We start from the raw sequence: 17,019 nt of genomic DNA on the forward strand, positions 1-17,019 counted from the left end.
TGCTTTGGCTTCTAGCTTCAGATGCTCCAATTCATGATCACTCATAACTGTTGCTTTGGACCTGTGCCAGCATAGAGCATTATGGCAGATACATAGGCTGCTCACCTCAAGGTAGCCAGGAAGCAAATAGAGAAAAAAAAAAAGAGATGGTCCCCGTACAACCTTAGATGGCTTGCCTCCAATGACCTGACTTCCTCCCAGTAGGGCCTGACTTTTAAAAGTTCAGCCACCTCCCCATAGTGCTGTGGGCCAAAGACCATGTATTCAGCAAGTTGGCCTTTGAAGGACATTCAAGATCCAACATCCAAGTGCATTGAGCCTTGGCCTTCTTCTATATAAAACAAGCAGAATGACACTTTTCTTAATAGATCTGTGGTCTTTTGCAAGAACTCAACATAGTCTCGACCATAAAAATTCAACAAATGGTGGTCAACATGTTTCTTTTATTAATTTTATTGAGAAAGAAGTAGCAGAGACAGTTTCAAAACAGTTTAGTAGGACAGTTACAATAGTTAATACATTGCATATTGTTGTCTTTGTAGTAGCTATTCATAGTACAAGATGCAGACATGATATCTTGTCTAAACACTCTTAGTTCAAAACTTTCTTCTTTATCTGCTAAGGTCTTCTAATTGAACTAAGATAAAGTAGCTGTATATCTATGCTAACTATTTTGTATATACAGATATATATGTATATTTCAATACAAAATGGTCCTTCATTTACATCCTCCTTTTTTTTTTACTTTTGTCAGAGATGGGTTTTCCATTGCCATTCACATACTGTAGGTGCATGAATTCAGCAAAATAATCCAATATAGTACAGTTTCTTATGTACTTTTTTCTTGTTCACATGATTAGACTAATAAAAAATGTTTAAATTAAACTTTTAACTTCAAGAGACAACTGTCTAAAACCTTTCTAATAAGTCCCATTTGTTACAATTTTTGCAGCAGTCTGGCTTGCTTATCACATCTGTTCTTCCTGGAAACTGACAGGTAATTTTCTTACCAGTTAGCTACTGATTTCTCATATGCAACAAATATATAAAAGCATCCATCATGCATTGTGAGAACCAGCTTTGAGCAGACCATGCAATTCAATGGCCTATGCAGGTTATTTCTGGAATCCGTAAGTGAGTTCAGATTCTTGTGCCTTGAATTTTATCAGAGACTGATCTTTCATCAGTAACTCCAGTGAAGTTGGTCTTGTGTTAACTACTTTGAAGTATTAGAAAAAAATTTGTGTGCATGTGTATGAATATATTGTATTAAAAGTAAAATGAGAAAACTAAGAAATGTGTAGGATTGTAATGTGCAGCATTCACAATCATATTAAATAATACACTTATATTCCTCCCAGCCTCCAAAACACCGTTTGTTTAGCCTTTGAGATCCATGAGTGATTCTTTGCATATACCAAAACCTTTGGGTGCTCAGGTGCTTTATTTAAATGACATAGCATCTCATGTTACCTATGACTATCCTGTCACATAACAGGTATGTTCAAAATTTATGATGAAACTAAATTTAAAAAAAAATATTTCAGTAAAAGATACATTACAAGCCTACCAAGATAGCACAGGAGACTAAGCGCCTGTTTAGGAAAGTGCAGGGACCAGTTGTAAATCCCTGGCACCACATACTGTGCTGTCCTGTACTATGCTGGCCACTCAAACTGGGCATGGTGGTGCAGGCGTATAATCCCAGTAGTGGAGAGACTTAGACAGGAGAATCACTTGAGTCTGAGCTGTGTAGTGCAACCCTTGTACCAAATAAATAAATAAAACATTTTTAATTTTTTAAAATACCTAATACAACAGGATTGTTACGTAATATTTCTCAGAATAGTTTACAGATTGATAACAAAAAATATTTTTAAATGTTCAATAGAGTATATTTTTATTTTTTTAAAGAGAGTAAAAATAGCATTTAAACAGAAAAAGTAACAAATGTTGGAAATGGTGAGGGGAAAAAGGAACACTGCTCCGCTGCTGGTGGGAATATAGACTGGTACAACCATTATGGAAATCAGTGTGGAGACTCCTCAAGAAACTAGGACTGAAAATCCCATTCAATCCAGCTATCCCTCCTACTGGGAATTTTCCCAAAAGAACTGAAAGCATCATATCATAGTGATATATGTGCATCTATGTTTATAGCACAATTTGTGATAGCCAAATTTTGGAACCAACCAAAATGCTGGTCACTTGAGAAATGGATGAAAAAGATGTGGTGTTTTTATACAATGGAGTATTACTCAGCTATAAAGAATAATGAACTCGAAGCCTTCATAAGTACGTGGATGCAAGTTGAAGCTATACTCATAAGTGAAATAAACCATCCCACATGTGTAAGCATCATATTGTCTCCCTAGAGTAAGAAATAAAAAAAAGAAATAAAAATTGAAAGGTGTAACACAGTGAAATGGAAAGCAAAAAATTAAAGATTAAGCAATGAAGAGAGAGAAAGGAGAAAAGGTAGGAAACATGGCAGGGGCAAAACCATACATTTATATACACAAGATGGTTAAGGCAATGATCCTAAGAATCTCCAGCAGGTTTTTGAAACTAGCAGTTAATTGGTAGAATTCTCACTCTGACTAACTCTATATGCTGATATCTGTGAACTATACAACTAAACTGAGGATAGAAATGTGTAATATTAAAACCATGCTTGAAATATGTGTCATTTTGGTCTTCTAAATGCATACTTCTTCCAATATCTATCAATAATTGCTATACTCTTTAAAGCAAATGTTTGTGAAAAAAGGTAAGAGAAAACAAGAGACAAAAAAAGTCATAGGATTGTCCTGCTACAATGTTGTATATGATTTGATTTCTAAATTTCTATGTAAAAATGTGTAATTGTTTTTTTTCACATCCTATAGGGTTTTACATTTTAGAATATCTGAGGTTGTTGGAAAATAGCAGTTCCATATTATATCTAAGGTGTTTGATATTCAGACAGATAGGGATGTTAAGCTCAACTGTCTCTGTTACAGGGTAATAATATCATTAAGTTTCTCTTCTGGATGTTTGACAACTTAAGTTTGCAGACAAAAAATTAGAGAAAAAGAAGGGCCACAAGGATGGCCAATATTTTGGCCCTAGCACTTTAAGGTCAGTGAGGACTCAGGGTATAAGAGAATCTGTGCTGTGACATCTTGTAACTCAGTGGTGTCTCAAATTTTCTGATCAAGGAGATTATGGGGCCACAGAGGAAAGTGATTTATGTTGTACAGTGTGCCTAAAGAGTGTCACCTAAAGAGAAAAAACTCTCTCAGGCTTTCACAGAGAGCAAATTGGTCAAGCAATGACCGTGACTCATCCGGATGGCAGACACTGACAAAAGATCTACAAGGTGCTGCACGTGATTTCAGGGTAGATCCTGAGGGCACTAGACTGACCTTGTCAAATACAAAAGTTACATATTTAGTTATATATGTCTTTTTTTTAACTTGGTCTTAACCATCCAGCAGAAAAGTATAACCACGAGGTATAAAAAGTAATGCCATATTAATATGCTAAGCTATAAAAGGCTCAAGTCAACAACTTCTGACAATTACCAGTTCTGCTGATAACCCACTACTATTATGGACTATTGGACTATATTGGGTTATTTTGCTGAGATCAAGTACCTACAGTCTTCAGACTGGCTTCAAGTATGAAACAGTCCTTTAAAGACTTCTCCAAATACAGCTTTTCTAACTGTAGTAGAACACCCATTGCTGACAAAACAAAACAAAAAAGGGGGATATAAATAAAGAACCATCTTGTAGTGAAAAATATATACCTGTATACAAAATAGGATAGACATACAGCTACTTTCTCTTAGTTCAATGAGAAAAAAGTTTGTAGCAATATTATTTAGACAAGATATCATGTGTACATCTTGTCCTCTGAATAACTACTATGAAGACAATGTATTAATTATTGTAACTGTCATCCTAACCTGTTTTGAAACTGTTCCATTGCTATTTTATCTTTTCTCTCATTAAAATGTATAGAAGTTAAAAAAATAAAGAAAATTTATAAGTGATACAGAATTTCACTTAACAAAATAACACAAATTTCACAGTATTTGTTGTAATGTGTAGTGTTGTCTTCCAACTAGTTGTTCATATTGACAGATATATGCATGCAAAATTGGAAGAAGAAAGAAATGTAGAAGAAATTAAGAAGAGAAAAAGGACAAATCATTGAAAAGAAGAGACAAAACAAAGTAAGTATTAACTGCTCCTTTTTGTAGGCCTAAATGAAATCCATACAGATGCAGTTTTTAAAAAACTATTTTCACTCCATGTCAGCTGAATCTGTGATCATAGAGCCCAGGGGTAAGAAGAGCTGACTACGTACATAGGCTGTTTCATGCATTATACTGCAAATGCGTATTGGAAGCAGCATTGTGTTTTGTATTACCACACACAGGTATTGTGTCAAATACCAGAGTAAAACAGATACAGCAGGATATTAAATCACTGACCTTGAGAAACTTATGTGTCTTCTTTTAAATGTATTTATCTCACTGGGAAATGAGGACAATAATATTGAATTTACAGTGATGTTATGAAGATTAAATGTGGAACTTTATTGTGCTTACCAGACAATTTGTGACCTATGTATATTAAAGATTTTATTATTATGGAAAAGTGATATTTCTGTTTATAAATATTTAAAGCTTAGCGGAAGGATCATCACATTACTCCCTCAAGGATCTTTACATGCAAGGCAGAGTTGTGAGTAAATAGAAAACTTTGCAGTCTGAATTTAACCTTTACCGGGGAAGGAAGGAGAGACGTGGGCTGAAATATGTGGTCGCCGCTCAGTGCTTCTCTGTGCAGCACAGGGTCTCGCTGGTTGGCATTTATAGAAGATTCCTTTGAAGACAGAGCTTTCCAGGCAAGCTGTGCCGAAGCTTCATCCTCCACACTGGTTCTTGGGCTCCACTGTCGTATTTCTTCCATTTCTCCCTGTCGCCCTCAGGACTGGGAGACACAATCTCACCTATGTAGCACTTCTTCAGATGAAATGTCTTTAGACACGTCACACATGCGAAGGAGCAGGTCAGAAAACAATCCCAAGAAGGCCTTACATTTCTTGATAAGGGTTATGGTGCCCCGTTCTGTTTTACATCCTTCTGAGGATGAGCCAAGGTATAAATTATATCAACAGATAAAACATGAAATGAAATATTAAAAGGTATGGGTAAATGGGATTTTGTTGTCATAGTCCCTGGAACAAGCTTTCCATTTAGAAACCCTTATAGGAAAGTGGTATTAAATCAGAACCAACAGTGGACTACATCAACATCATAGTAATAGTAAATACAATATTGATGGCACCCACAGGTTTGGGACAGTTTATTAAGCACTAGCCCTATGTACTAGCTCTTAAATATTTAAAATAGGCCTATGAAACAAATACTATTATTTTTCCAGGTATTTTCAGATAAGAAAACTGAAATACAGAAGGTACTCAATTTCTCTAGGGTCATTGAGCTGATAAAAAGTGGCAGAGCCAAAATTTAAAGGCAAGCAGTTAATTCACATCTACAACAATGGGATACTGATTTCTCTGATGTGAAAATGTGGCTGAGCTTCTGTGGGTTTAGTGAAGTTAGAAGGACTCTGAGGTTTATAAACAATCACCTCATATTTTTCAGTACTTGGGATTGAGTCCAGTACCTTCACACTGAGCTGCAGCCCCCATCTTTCTATTGTATTTTATTTTGAGAGACAGCCTCACTAAATTCCCAAGCTGGGCTCAAACTTTCGACCATCTTGACACAGCCTAACAGAATACTAGGATGGTAGGCATGTGCCACCACACCCAGGGTAGCCATCCCTTTAAATAGAACTACATGTATTTTTAGTGTACATTATTCTAGGTGATAAGGAGATTTATGTAAGCCTCAAGAATCAAAAGACAACAGCACAGAAATGATTGTGCCACTTGCACATTCTGGCTCTACCTCCCTTTCATAGCCAAGAGTTAGATCAAAAGGTCAGAGCTGGGAAATTTTTGTCAGGCCAGGTTGTGTTCACTCCTATCCATGTTTTCTTTAAAAGATCAGAAATTTTGTCCAATAAGCTATGAATCTACAGTAGATCTGGGCATGCACTAACATTGTATATAACCCATCTGAACTGCTGCTGATAAACAGTCCTGTTTCAAGCCTTGCTTCTCAAAGAGGTCTGTGAGCTAGCAACACCTAGGAACTAGTTAGGTATACAGAGCCCCACTGTGGTGAACACAATTGCTCCTCCCTGAACAAGATATGTCCATTTGGCATCTTAGGTGGTATCGGGAAAGGAACCTTATTTGAAATAAGAGTCCCTGTGGGTGAAATTAATGTAGATGAATTCATGCACATAAGTAGCCTGATGGTAGAAAAGAGGGCACAGAGATCACAGGGAAGAAGGCTGTATAAAGACAAATATAAAAATGGGTGCAACAGGTCCATAAACTTTAAAACTTTAAAATTGCCAACATATACCAGGAACTGGGAGAGAGGCATAGAACAAATAGTCCACTAGAAAGTATAGAAAGATCAACTCTGCTGACACCTTGATCTTAAACTTCTGGCCTCTAAAGTGGAGGAGAACAAATTTCCGTTGCTTTAAACCAGCAGGTTTGGTAATTTGTTATGGCATCCACAGGAAGCCAGTACACTTGCTGAAGCAGAATGTACATCTTAACAAACCCCAGGTGATTCGTATGCACATTAAAATTTAAGAAGTGCTGCTCGAACATTTACAATGCACTTTGACATCCACCACTGTTTTTCAATCTGTTTTAAGGAGTGGTACCATATTTTTCTGATGAAGAGTTAAGCTAAACCAAAGGAAGTAATTAGGCTCTTCAGGAGTCTGGGGTGGGAGGAGCAGGTTCCAGATGACCCACTTTCCTTCTCACTGCTGACCTCAGCCTCTGAGGGGCCTGCTTTGTTCTGCATACTACAACTTGCATGCATTTCCATCTGATTCATGAGCTACTGGTAAGGCATAGACAAATATATAGGGCTAATATGAATGGAATCAAAGGGATTGAACTCAGGACCTTGCGCTTATTCTACTGAGCCAACTCCCTGGCCCCTGTTTCTCTTCCTGTCAATCTATAAAATCCTTTTTCAAAAAGGATGTGAAACAAAAGGATCATTCTTCCTGTTCCTCAATTGCTGGTGGAAGTTTGGAATTTTATTTGACAGTAGAATCAGAGTACAGAGAGTGGCATAATTTGAGGTCTCACAGTAACCTTCCTTTTGGAACTGGACCCACATGGGGAACACATCCTATAAGTGTAGCTTTGTTAGAGATGATCTGCACTTAGTCCTACCATGAACAGGGTCCCACAAATAGTTCCTACATCATTAGCCTGTAGCCAGAGGTGACATAGGTTTGCAGATTGCCAGTCTACCCTACAGGTAGAAGGACCATTGCATGATAACACGGTATAACCATTCTCAAACAAATGTGGATTTTACGTAGGCAGAACAGATGCTGGATACTGCTGGGTAACCAAGCAAGTCTATTTTGAGCCTAAGCTTATTGTAGCTCTAGTAGATGTACAGTCTCTCCCTGTGCTGTGCAGAAGCAGCAATTAAGAGCAGGGTCTCTGAAGTCAAATATCTGAATCCTCAAGCTGCCTTTTATTAGCTCTTTAATCTTAGAACCCTTCGTTTCCTACACCTGAGATAACACTGGTGCTTGTTTTGTAAGGTGATGTTAGGGATGACTTAATGCATATCATGTGGATAGGGTAGGAACTCCCACAGATGTCCAAAAACATCTCAGTATTCTTATGTATGCTTTTAACATTGTGGCCCCTGGGTTAACAAATCTGTTCTTGGAATTGTTGATTGAAGATGTGAACTTGCCCCCAGACCTGCCTGCGTGTAGCACACTTCATAGGCACAGGCCTTTATTCCACCTTCTACTAGGCATCTACTGAGCTTTCCCTGTTATCTGATTTCTGTAGCTCTGAGATTCCTCAGCAGAGGAGCTCATTTTATACCATTAAAGAACGGTCTCTATTTTAGTGCACCTTTGATCATATTCACTTGTACACTGCTCATCTGATTTTACTGCTGTCTTTCAACTTTACACCCTCACATGCCTAACTCCTGCCCACCTGTCTTGGTTTCACACCTACATGGCTCATCTGTATCTCAGAGCTCAGAATCAGTCACTAACCAGAATTATTTTAGGCTGAAAGGAAACTCAGAAAGCCTTCAATTCAAAGCCTTCATTATCGAGATGAAACTGGGACAGGTGGGAGAAAGAGAATTGATGTTTAGAGACATTAACTGAACACCTTTGTGATAGCAAATGCTATAACACTTTGCCTGTATCATTTCAACGCATCCACAAAGGAGTCTGTGAGGCTGCTGTCCCTATTCCCCATTTACCAAGGAAAAATGTGAAGCTCGAAGAGGGCTGGATACTAGATCCAGAGGCATCAATTAGAATGTGGCAAACCCAAGATTTCAACTAGACACTCCTACTTCCAAAGCTTGTTTTAGTCATTGGGGTGAATCTTGTGGTTCAGCCCCAGGGTGATTCCTCCAGGATATGGAGCTCACAGATAATACCTGGAGCCTGAACACAGCACCATCCACCAGGTCCATGCAGCTCCCACCTCAGTTTGGTCAATAGCAAGACTTTTTTTAAAGTGCATGGTTTAATAATCTGCTCCAGTTATACAAATGCATGAAATTCAGACTCCCCATTCCCACAGCAGAAATATTAACTGTCACTCATGCAAAATATATCATCTGATAAACCAGCTACCTACCGTTTGTCAAATCCAGATGTTGTGATAAACTGCTTACCATGGGAGAATGTATTTATAAAGCCAGGAGAGCATATCAGAGTGGATACTGAAGCCCCATTCCTTTATCTTTATAGAAATGTTTTTCCTTCTTGGCAAACATAAGGGGATCGGGGCTGAAGGTTGGCCTGATACTACTCCTTTAAATTTTCAATATTATTTTGAGGTTATTCCTGTAGGCCAGCCATTTCCTTCTTGCTTGTTTGCACTCTGAGACTGTCAGTCTGGGTGCTGAAAAGAGAGTTGTTTTTCCTAGTAGTTGTGTATGATGACCTTATTTACACATTTGCAAATAGCATCTGTATTCCAAGCTAGCAGGGGCAGTCAAAGCAGCAGCCACTGTCAGGAGTACTCTGTGTCACGTACTATTGTAAAGGACCATGCACAGAGCATCCCATTTGTTTTGCCAGTGGCCCTATGAGGAACATGAATGTATTCCATTTCACAAAAGAGGAGATTGAAACTTAAAGATTGATGTGGCTGGGTGACAATCACACATATTCAAGATTGTCATGACAAAAGTTTGAATCTGAACTCAGGTCTGCCTGACTCTCAAGCTCCTTTTCTCAGTCCTAGTTCTATTTTGGCTGACTGAGTTGCCTTGGGCAAGTTACCTCATATGTCTGAGCCTGTCTCCTTTGATGAGAGAAAGAAATGTGGCTCACTTTCAGGGTTGTTGTAATTCTTAACTGACTTGACCCTTGTCAAATCCTCAGCACAGCGTTGGGTGCATAACAAGTATTCCACAAGGCCAGCTAGAATTGTTGTAGACTATACAACATCCACACTCTGACTATGAAGGTCTCCTGATGATATGGTATTTTAATAGTAGGTTTTTCAAAAACATCAAAATGAAAACAGACACTCCATCATAGTTCCTGTTGCTAGTCTGGAACAATGACAGTTATCTGAAGAGTTTGTAAATACTTCTAGTGACTTGATGACATCCAGAGCTTCCAAAATCTGGTCTGGGGGCTCCTTGGCTTTATTTTCTTTTCATGACTGTGCTGTGTGGCAAGGTTCTGGGAGGGATAGAAATTACCTCTTTGAATCCTACAAACATGTAAGTGAAGAAATCTTCAGGATAGTCCCTACATTAATGACCATATGACTACAACTCCATGACAGACCCAAACCTGGCCTCCCAGCAAAGCTGCTTTCTTGTCCTCATCCATGGAAAGACAAAAGGTAATCTATCATTTTAATCCACTAAGTTTTGAGTGGTTTTCTATTTGTACTACTTAGAACATGGCCCTGCATGGAATTAGGGAATCTAAGGCACTTGTTAAAAGCTGGGCATCCCTGTAAACTAAAGAGTTTAACAATGGAGAAGCTGACTTTTGTGATTTTCTAGTTTATCTCCAATGTCCAGATGTCGTGACTGAGATATAATGGGTGGACTGTGCATGTAGATCAATAGGTGATTGAGCCATCAATCAATCAGCCTTGAGGCCAGGAGTAGTGAAGGGATTACTCCGAGATCAAAAAAAGATATATGCCTAAGAATTGCAGAAACATGTTCCAAACTTCTGCTGTCCTACCTTTGGCAGTATGTATTCAGAAGTTTACTTTTACCATCCTCTGGCTACTGTATCAGATCTGTCAAGCAGGTCACAAAATGTTGCCATTCAAGGAAAACAGCGAGGTTGAATTTTAGGCTTCTCACAAAATCATTTGAGTCCTAAAGTTTTGATGTCTGATCATCATTTTTGATTCATTTCAGAAGGTCTACAGGGTTCATCACAAATATATCTAAGGATATTTGTGTAAATGTTCTGGAGGGAAGTTTGGGAATGTTCAGATCTACAACTGTGCAGTTCATTGTGGAAACCAAATCATAAGCAGCTATTCAAATTTAAGTTAATTTAAAAATTAAATTCCTCATTCACACTGGCCATATTCTAAGTGTTTAATTGTCCCATGTGTCTGGTAGGAACAGTATTGTATAATATCCATGCAGATTTCCATCTTACCATGATGAGGGCTACGGACACTCCCCCACCTCACTACGAAGGGAGAAGGATGGGCCCACCTGTGGGGGTTCACCGTTGGGGCCCAAGCTGCTACGGCCCCCAGTATGGGCACCCTCCACCCCCTCCTCCACCACCTGAGTATGGCCCCCATGCCGACAGCCCTGTGCTCATGGTCTATGGCTTAGATCAATCTAAGATGAACTGTGATGGAGTCTTCAATGTCTTCTGCTTATATGGCAATGTGGAGAAGGTGAAATTCATGAAAAGCAAGCCGAGGGCTGCTATGGTGGAGAATACTGATGGCAGTGCTGTGGACCAGGCTATAATTCACCTGAACAACAATTTCATGTTTGGGCAGAAGATGAATGTCTGTATCGCTAAGCAGCCACCATCATGCCTGGGCAGTCATATGGGTTAGAAGACGGGTCTTACAGTTACAAAGATTTCAGCAAATCAAGGAGCAGTTGGTTCTCCATCCCAGAGCAGGCAGCCAAGAACCACACATCCAGTAACCCAGCAATGGGCTGCACTTCTTCAGCACCCCACTGGAGGTGACCGCGGAGAACTTCTTTGAGATCTGCGATGAACTTCGAGTGAAACGATCAACTTCTGTGAAGGTATTCTCAGGCAAAAGTGAATGCAGCTCCTCCAGGCTGCTGGAGTGGGAACCCAAGAGTGATGCCCTGGAGAACTTGGGCTTCCTGAGCTGTTGCCAGGTGAAAAGCCCAAGCGGCCCTACCCTTACACTCTGAAGTTGTGCTTCTCTCCTACTCAGCATGCCTCCTAAACAAGGGTCCAGGAAGAGCCACCTAAGCAGGAAAACGGTTCTTTCATTTTTGTCATTGTGTTTTGTTGTTGTTGTTTCTTTTTGCAAAAAAATGTTCTTGCATTCCATTTTTAAATGCTAGTTAGTAGAGGCTTAACCATAGTGGAAATGCTGGAAGTCTGGAGGGGGTGGGAGAGGGGAACTGATAGCTCCCAAGATTAACCTTCACTTTTTTTTTTCAAAGTTTTATTGATAAACAGATAGCAATGAGAACCTTCACTTTTTAAAAATTATTGTACATGTGATTTTTTTTCCTGTTCATACTTTTGTGCTGCCCATGGATTCTTGGCACATTTCAATAAAATTGAAAGAAAGTTAAAAAAAAAAAAAAAGATTTCCATCATGGCAGGAAATTCTACTAGAAAGAATAGATCCAAAGATTTTAGTCATCGGGGCATTGTAATTATTGAATACCCACTGTCTACTACAGAGGGCATACTCCATACATTTTCTCCCTCAATTCTCAAAATTCTAGAGGTGAACCTCATACCCTTGGTACAACTAATGAGAACTTTTAATGAGAACTTTGAAAGGTTAGATGACTTATCCAGTGCTATGCAGAATGTGTCTGCAGCACTGGAGTTCAAGATCAAGGCCTGTTATGGTTTATATCTAGACCCTTTGCCCCAAAACCTCATACAATCACAGGTGGGATGATTTTACCATGGAGGCATGATACTCATCAGAAGACTAAGAACAGTCACTGGCAGATTAGCCCACTGATGAGTTGATAGTTAACTATGATGTAGAGAGGGAAAGCCTCACTGTGGGAGGTAGGCCATTGGAGTGTGGCTTGAAGGGTATATTTCTCCCCCTCCTTCCTTGGTCTCTCTCTGCTTCCAGCACCATACCATGAGCTGTTTCTCTTCTACCATGTTCCTCTGCATGCCCCCCCTCCACCTTGGAATCAGCTGACTATGGACAGAAAACTCTACAAACTGTAGGCCAAAATAAACTGCTCTTCCTCAGAGTTGTAGGTGTTGGGTATTGTGTGTCAGCCATGAGAAAAGTAACTATGACAACACTAGCAGACGCAAAGCCACAGCTCTTTGCACAGTAACTATGTATGTTTTCTATCACTTACCCAGTGTCCCCTAGGTGCTATATACTCCAGATGAGGATTTGAATACAGCATAACTTTTACAACTTGCCCTTTTGACTCTTGGGTACATTCATGTCTACACATCTGGTTTTCAGATGAGAGTCTGCCAATGCAAGAGAGGAGTAAGACACCATTAGTCTTTTATAATACCTATAACTCATACACATACATAACACAAACTCAAACTGACAACTGTTTAATCTGCACATGGTAAAATTTGTGACAGCAGAAAAGTTGGCTGAAGAATCACAGCTTTTTGATGACATTAAAATCTGCAAAAGAAAAAAAAATGACCAGAGGGCAAAATTAGATTTAGTAGAATGATTAAGAGGAAGTAAACCTGACAAGAGCTAAAACTGTTCATGGTGAGGTTTTGAAAAAAATTTGCTGGAAGAACAAAATATTCCTGACAAGGTGCAAAATTTTACCTAGGAAAATTTGATTTGCTGAGAAAGTATTAGCAGTAAAGTCTTTTAAATATCTGACAAATGAGAAATTTCTATGGATCAACCAATATGAAGCACTTGCTATGGTTTATTTTATTTAAGTCTCAAGTAAAATTGGGAGATTGCTATTAATGTTACCCTGATTCTGTAGCTGATGAAAATAAAGCACAGAAAGGTTGTGGAGCTTGTCACATGGACCCTAGAGCTAATAAAGAAGAGGATGAAATTAAACCCAGGAAATTCGGTTATAATGTTTGTGCTCTTCCATACTCATTTTAAATTACCATGCTTTTAATTTAGTTCCCTTTTTATCCTTCCTGTGAAATTACTTTCTGCAGCTCTTTTGGTTTATATGAAATGCTTTGTACCTAATTAAAATATTTTTGAACTTCATATTTTGTAATAATTTCAAACATGTAAAAAATGTGGGAATAAAAATTAAAACTGATCCAGATGACCACAAATTCACTAAGATTAAGTAAAAATAGAGAAAGTAAATTGTTTTAAGTGTATTACATGATGTTAGATAAAAATAATTCGATTGGCTTAAGTTCATGATCTCAAGATCTCTTAAAGCTACGCTCTGAAGAGGAGCTCTAAGAAGGAAACTAAACAATTGAGAAAATCATGGTTTTGGAGGATTATTTCCATGACCTAGTGGCTCCTTTGCTTGGGGCCTAAGTCCTAAGTCAAAGCCAAGTATCATGACAGCGGCAGTGTGTGGCAAAGGAGGCTTCATAGCAGCCAGGAAATGAAGAGAAAAGAACTGTCTAAAGACATAATGTAGCCTGCCCTGGCCTGCCCCCGATAGCCCTCTCTCTTCACCTAGGTCCTACCTCCTCAGTTTCTGTCATTTCCCAATAACTCATCAAATGTTGAACCCATTAATGTTTTAGTTCACTGATGAAGTCAGAGCCCTAGAGATCTCGTCCGTTACCAAAGCTTCTGCGCTTAGCATTGCTGCATCAGAAACCTAGCCTCCAGCCCATGAGAAGACATTCCAGATCCACACTGTAACGCTTAACCCACAGTGAGTCCTCCATTAATCACACTGGTGGAGGTGACGGTGATGGCAATCAAGATTAGGCTCACTAATGAGTCTTAGGTTCTTTTTCTTTATCCCCTAGAGGAGATCAAAGAAGTAGAGGTGAGCATGAGGTTCTTGTGTCTCGCACTGAGAATTCTGACTAATGACTCTGGGTCTTGTGGTAAGTTGAGGGCACAAGCAGGTTTGCCAAAGGATTCCCTGAGGGGTGTGCATTCCAGGACACCACCATTGTAATGGGATTAAAGACAATAAGCTACAGAAAGTGCAGCAAAGGAAGACTTCACAGGGGTCTCTCCTCCTAAAATGGAGAAGTGAAAGCCCTGTTGGCCAGAAGTGATAGAGCTGTGTCAGATGGGAATCTATTGGACTGATTAACAATGTCAGCTAATAAAAGAGGAGAAAGTGGAGATCAGTCTTGCTTTGTCTGGGCTTGCTTCCTGAGTGATTTGGAGCTTCTCTAGCTGAAGCAGAAAATCCTCTTCAGATCCACCACTTTTCCATCTTCTGGAAAAGTACAACAATTTCCAGAAGAGGACCCATCAAATAAAGAGCGTTGTCATGTGAAGAGCTTCCCTGGTATGCTTCTTCTTTCTTGTGACCCTAGGGAAGAAAACAAACAACACATAAATAATTTAAGAATACTTACTAGATGTGATGGCACAAACCTGTGAGCCCAGCACTCAGGAGGCTGAGGCAGGAAGATCACCACAAGTTAGTGAGTTTGAGATTAGCCTGAACCCCATAGGGAGATCATGTCTCAAAAAAAATCCTAACAACTCTGTATATTCAGAAAATGGAGAAAGAAGCAAGACATGGTAAAGCATGTATATAACCCCAGCTATCCAGGTGGTCAGCTTGAGCAATTTATCAAGATCCTGTCTCAAAATAAAAAGTACAACGGATAAACATGTAGCTCAGTTGTACAGTGTGTCTGGGTTTTATCCTCAATATTAGGGAAAAAAAGAGAAACTGTTTTTGGAAAAAGTAGGGATAATACATAGAAAACTGCCCAAATTTAGACCATTCAGTGGTCTTTGGAATGGTGCTTAGCACAGCACTCAATATGTATTTGTTTAGTAAAAAAGTCAACAAATGTTTCTCAGACACTGCAGTGGTTTTCTTCACCAGCATCTTTTCTACCCATGATCCAATTAAATTACACAGAAGAAATAAGAGAGAAATAGGTAAGAAAGTAGCAACAGTGATTAAAAAAACCCATAGAAGTCCCAAAGTAAGTGGATGATGAAGGAAAACACTGCTAATGTGTTTGTGCTTCTTGTGTTCCGCTCATACTCATTGAAGCTTATATCTGAAGCATAATTCACAGGGTTTTGGGATTGTAAAGCTCAGTAATACTGCCCACACACAGCTTAAGAGCATGGAGGTTTGTAGGAAACATATAGAGGCTTCTTTTTCCATTCACACGGCAAAATGTGTCAAGAACTTGCCGTATTTCAGAGCATGCAAATATGAATAAGACAAGGTGACTTCCCTCATGAGACTTCATGGTCTTGTTGGGGAGTCAAACAGAAGATTGCAAGTCACTGCAGGGAGTGTTACACTAAACTGAGTGGGAGAGAGCTGCACCATCCCACATGGCTGGAGGAAACAAGTTATAAACTAGAGCAGAGGGCAGGATCAGCTTCCAGGGATTTTGTCAGATATATTTCTTTAGATGGAGAATTATATATTTTTCCCAAACAATTAAACAGAGCTTCAAGTACTACAGATTGAATGATCCTTATGTTCCATACCAGTTTGCATTTACCACATCAGTGTGTGTGCCTGTGTGTTATTCACCTGTGTGGCTAGTCTCTCTTCTGTCTCATTCATCTGTGCCTTTTTGCAATTGTGCTACATTTTCAAATTTATTGCACCAGTCGCACAGAGGTATTAAACATATGATAACCTTACTTTGTTAACTTAAGGGTTTTTTTTTCCCATCACCATCTTCACCTATTTATGTGCCCAAGTACATTTTAAAAATCACTTTGTCAAGTTTCCTGAAAAAGTTCTACTGAGATTTATATCATAATTACATTAAGCCAGTAAATTAACAAAAAATCTATTTATAAAATGGTGTCTCACCTTTTTAGAACATGATACATTTCTATATTAAATCAAAAGACTTCTTAATGTTCCTCAAGAAACTTGTATAATTTTCTTCAGCTAGTTAAGTTCATTCCTTAAGAAATTTTTAAAAATTATTTTTGCACCATGAAGGAACAATAATATTTTCCATTGTATTTTCTGTTTATTGGATATTGCGGGGGGAGGGGTTGGTACCAGAAACTGTGCTCAGGACCTTGTGCTTGCCAGGCAGGTGCTATGCCTGAGCTATATCCCAGTGGCCTGTCTGTTTATTGTTAATGTATAACAGAGCTATTGATTTTCGTATATTTATTTTCTTGTGTAGCCATTTCACTGCCTTTCTCATTAGTTTCAAGATCCTTTTCAGATGGATTTCTGGGGTTCAGTAAGCATAGTAAGTAAACAATGACAGTTCTGTGTCTTTTCTCCCAATAAATAGATCATTCTTAAACATAAAGCTGAAGCTTCCCTCTCCTGTTTCACTTTCCTTGAATTTCAAGATCCAAAGCCCCTAAGAGGGCATAGGAATTATTTTGCGATCCTGCCCCAACGTTATTTTTCCCACCGTGATTTTCCATACCCACACAGAACTTACCATAGTACAGTCATTTCTTGAGTCCAGGCAGCCTCTTCCACAGGCCGCACTCGGTTACTTCATCATGTCTGACCTCACCTTTCTTTGTCTGCCTTAGTCTGGTTTCATC

At 39.0% G+C, this 17,019-nt stretch overlaps 1 long non-coding RNA gene and 1 pseudogene across 1 annotated transcript; one reads left to right on the forward strand and one right to left on the reverse strand.

Moving 5' to 3' along the window:
* The window catches only part of LOC101576842, a 45,798-nt pseudogene extending 34,209 nt beyond the window's left edge, over nucleotides 1–11,589 (forward strand).
* A 113-nt stretch (nucleotides 11,590–11,702) lies between these two features.
* Nucleotides 11,703–11,892, reverse strand: LOC111815773. The gene is made up of 2 exons (XR_002820409.1): nucleotides 11,843–11,892; nucleotides 11,703–11,791 (listed from the first exon to the last, which is right to left on the reverse strand). It is a non-coding gene; the product is annotated as an uncharacterized LOC111815773 (long non-coding RNA).
* Nucleotides 11,893–17,019: the final 5,127 nt, after the last annotated feature.

The sequence above is a fragment of the Octodon degus genome, unplaced genomic scaffold (assembly GCF_000260255.1).
Source record: "Octodon degus isolate 3935 unplaced genomic scaffold, OctDeg1.0 scaffold00021, whole genome shotgun sequence".
In the NCBI taxonomy this organism is placed as follows: Eukaryota; Metazoa; Chordata; class Mammalia; order Rodentia; family Octodontidae; genus Octodon; species Octodon degus.